Source organism: Theobroma umbraticum, unplaced genomic scaffold (genome assembly GCF_002168275.2).
Source record: "Theobroma umbraticum cultivar Fairchild unplaced genomic scaffold, ASM216827v3 scaffold_51.0, whole genome shotgun sequence".
NCBI lineage: Eukaryota > Viridiplantae > Streptophyta > Magnoliopsida > Malvales > Malvaceae > Theobroma > Theobroma umbraticum.
The window spans coordinates 3,697,894-3,702,404 of NW_018397260.1; positions in this window are offsets into that span (position 1 = coordinate 3,697,894).

Here is a 4,511-nt window from a genome sequence, read left to right on the forward strand (position 1 = left end):
CTATAAGTGGAAGATCAACAAGCCCTATCTCATTGATAAATTCATTAAATTTTGATTAAGTGCTAGGTTGGCACACTTCCCTCTACTTAACCTTGGATTGCTTTTAGGTGTTATCTCAGACTCGACCAATGTATGGCAACCGATTATTAGAAAATTGGAAGCTAGGTTATCCTCTTAGAAGGCCAAAACTTTAACTATGGGGGGGACGTCTTACCTTGCTCAGATCTGTTTTAAGCAACCTCTCTATTTTTTATGTCTTTATTCTAGATGTTGATCAAGATTTTTTCTATCCATTAACTAAATTCTTAAAAGATTTTTGTGGTGTGGCCCCAACCTTGTTCATAAACAACACCATGTTAGCTGGAACACTATTTGTACCTTCCAAGATCTAGGTGGACTCGGCCTTGTTGATATTGGTCTCCAGAACAAAGTTATTCTCAATAAATGGCCTTGGTGCTACAGTAATGAATTTGAAAGTCTCTAGAAAATAGTAGTGATGGAAAAAGCAAGGTTGGCTACCAACACGATTATGTCGAGCATGGAAAATCCTTCAAAAGCTTCTAATATTTGGAAAAATATTGCCAAGTCTCTTACAAATTTTTGTAACTCTAGCTCATATGTGACTAAGGGAATGGGTTTGTTTGTGGGCCGAGGCGATGGAATAAGTTTTTAGGATGATATTTGGATTGGTGAGTCTTCTCTTCAAAATGTCTTCCTAAAGATTTATGCTTTGGTAATTAAGAATCTAGGCTGCATTAGTGAATTTGGTTCATGGAATGGCAATGACTAGTCGTGGGATATCGAGTTACCCAATATGTTTTTAACTAAAAGAAAAATCAATGGGAAAGCTTCAAGCAGCTCATTAATGATCAGATAATCAACAAGGACTTTTACAATAAATTGATTTGGTAAGGAACCTCCAATGCTAATTACTCTTCTAAATCCTTTTACTGTTAAATGTTGCTCGATAATGCAACTCCTTTCAGGCATTGGAAATTCATTTAGTCAACCCTTGTTCCTCTCAAAATTAAGGTTTTTTACTGGCAGATTCTAAATGGTAGATTGATGGTTAAGGATACATTGGCTAACAAGGGCATTGTTAGTTTAAAAGCTGCTACTTGCTTCTTCTATCATGGCTATATTGAAAGGTGAGCCACCTCTTCTTTGATTGCCCCAAGTCTTGGTTGTTATGGTAGTAATGGTGTTGTTTATGGAATATCCATTGGGTGGTCCATAAGGATTATTTGATTTGCTTCCTGTCATGGTTGCTTGCCGAATTGACAATGGGCTTATGTGAAAAATGCCGTGGTTTGCTATAATTTGGGCTATTTGGATTTCTAACAATGATATTATGTATAAGGTAAGATTTAGGATGGTGAGCAAATCTTTGAGCTTTTGAAAGTTTGAGTGGTTAGGTGGATGCATGCGAAATGGCCCGAACGCTTTCCAGCAATCACTGATCTAGCTCAATTCCCTAATGAAGGTGCACTGTCGACCCAATAAGGAAGAGTAAAAGCATTGTGCCTTAGTTTAAGCCGAGTGCAAGAAGTCTCAAATTTAATACTGATGGATCCTCTAAAGGATGTCTTGGAAGCTCTTGCATTGGTGGTGTCTTGAGGAAAAAATCTAGAGATATTCTTACTTTATTCTTTAAATGGGTAGGCATTATTGATTCTAACAAGGCAAAGTTATTTATGGTTAGAGAGGCTGTAGTCATTTATGCTACTTCTAAGTGGTACTCCACTCACTTCCTTATTCTTAAATGTGATAATTGCAACATTGTTAAGTTGATTTCAAATCCCAACGATGCGCCTTGGAGATTGATAGCCATTGTTCTTCATACTTGTTCCATTCTTCCCAAGATTTATAGATGGTCCATTTACCACATTCCTAGATCCTCTAAAGATGTTGTTAACTTCTTGGCCAAGGAAGGGGTACTTCGGCCATATTACTTCTTTTGGATTCTTGATGGGTGATCTGGACTTTTGACTTCATTCTTTGCTCTATCGGATTATGCTTTAAGTCTCTGTTCTTATCTTTTGTTGTTAGCATTGGCTATTGTCTTTTTATCTATTTTACGTGATTGTGTGATGATGTATCTACCAATGTCTTTTGCTTTTTCCTTTCTTCCCATAATCATTGTAAATACTATATAGGAGTTTGCAATAGCTATTGAAGAAACTACTGCAGTAATATTTTTACTTTGTTTCTTTTTTTACAAAAGCCATTCTCTACTTTTGGCCGTTGATTTTGGGTTACTTTTTTGCTGCACTTTTTGTTCCCTGCAGCCTTGTACAAGGGAAATGCATATCTACTCTTTGTAGTATTCTTCTTTTGAATTATGAAGATTCTTCTATAACTTTTCAAAAAAAAAAGTGTTTGAGAATAGCAAAAATGTTTTCCACTCGTAGGTTCACTAGTTCTGCCATACGATCCTCTAATGAGTTTGCCTCATTGAAAATATGTTCGAAAGTGAGATTGGGCAATTGACATTTAAGGTTCTCAATATGTGTTTCATTAGCCATGGCACTATAGAGTGATTGTTTGATTAAAGAATTGCGATTTTCGCATCATTTTCAACGATGAAGGACAGCAAAAAGGCTTGTAGTAAAAGAACAATGGCAAAGTCAAGGTGGTGATCATCACCCCTCAGTTTTTAATTATCTTCATTATTATATGTATAAAACTTAACATATATAGTATGATTAGTTTCATAGTTACCTTTTAATCACCTTCCATGTAAAATCTTGGATTTGTTATTGTAAAAAAGAAACATAGAAGTCCTTACATGATGGTTATAAGTTCTATGAAGTTTATGTCTTCCACCCTATGGACTTCAAAAAGATTACTTTTATGGCTCTTGATTAGTCACGCAAGGCACCACCAACTATTGTTGGTTCCCGGTTTCCCAAGTGCCAACCCATCAACATTAAGTTTCAGAGTACCTTTCAAAGGGCATGATTAGGAAACCTTTGTGTGTGTTGCAAGTCTTCGACTGTCACATAGTGCTGACTTGTTATGTTTGGAGTTCTCCATTTTTTGGTTAGATCTTTTTTCTTTGAAAAGTTATAAAGGGTATTTTTCTTAATTATATAGCACTACCTTACTTGATCCTCTAAATTAATCCAAGTAAACACTGACATTAAAATATATAAATTCTTACATAGCAAATTTGAACAAGAAAGGTAACAATTTATCATGCCTAAAGGCAAAGGCAAATGCTTTGATTGCTATTTGCTACAAAATTGGCTACTATTTCATGCAATATATAGCACAAAATCTACTCTAGGACTAGAAATTAATAAATACATGTTGTAATAGTTGTGTTTATCATATTTTTCATTCTATAACTTTTTGTAGGTGAGAACTAAAGCAAGTACAAGTACTAAAAATTACATATACAAATTGTTATAGTCAGTAGTAGAAAATGTACAACAATATTATGACAATTTGTAATTTTATATATTGATTGTTAGTTTAATTACCAAAAGCGGTGTCTATAAACAAACGTCAATATAAGGCTTTGGCAAAGCTCCACAAAAGATGCATTGTTTTGCATCTTTTTAATGTAGTGTGTCAATGTTTTGCCAGTACATTAAGCATACATAAAAAATTATAGTGAGTGTGTAATAAAATATGAAACTTTGAGACAAAACAATTATTTAAAACTAATAGTAACTGATGTTGGACTTCGAACCATAGAACTTCATATCGAGGATATTGGGCATTTTACTTAGAATCATAGCACTACAAATCAAGGATAATTAATTAAACAGTGGATATCAAGTAGATATCATGACATATCAAGGATATCAAATATTATAATTGGAACTATAGCACTTCAAATCAAGGATATCAAGCATTATACTGGGAAACGTAGCACTACAAATCAAGGATATAATTAACTAGTATCAAAGATATCATCTATTATGCTTGAAACTATAGTACCTCGGATCAAGGATATCAAGCATTAGGTTTAGAAGTGTAGCATTACAGATCAAGGATATTAAGTATAAGGATTTGAATTGTATCACTATAGATTAAGGATATCAAGCATCAGACTTGGAAGTGTAGCACTACAGATCAAGTATATTAAGCATAATGATTTCAACTGTATTATTATAGATCAAGGATATCAAGCGTTATGCTTGGTACCATAACACTCTATATCAAGGATATTATCTATTGTTCTGGGAATTATAGTATTACATATCAAGAACATTCAGTGGATATCAAGTAAATATCAAGACATAGTAAGGATATCATCTATAATATTTGGTACCATTGGACCCCAGATCAAGGATATTAGGCATTATACTTGGAATCATAATACTACAAATCAAGGATAATTAAGTAGTGGAGATCAAGTAGATATCACGAGAAATCAAAGATATCAAGCATTATAATTGAAACTATAGCATCTCAGATCAAGGATATCAAGCATTATGCATGGTATCAATCCTGTAAATAATGATAATAATAGTAAGCAAGAATAATTTTAAATTAAAAAA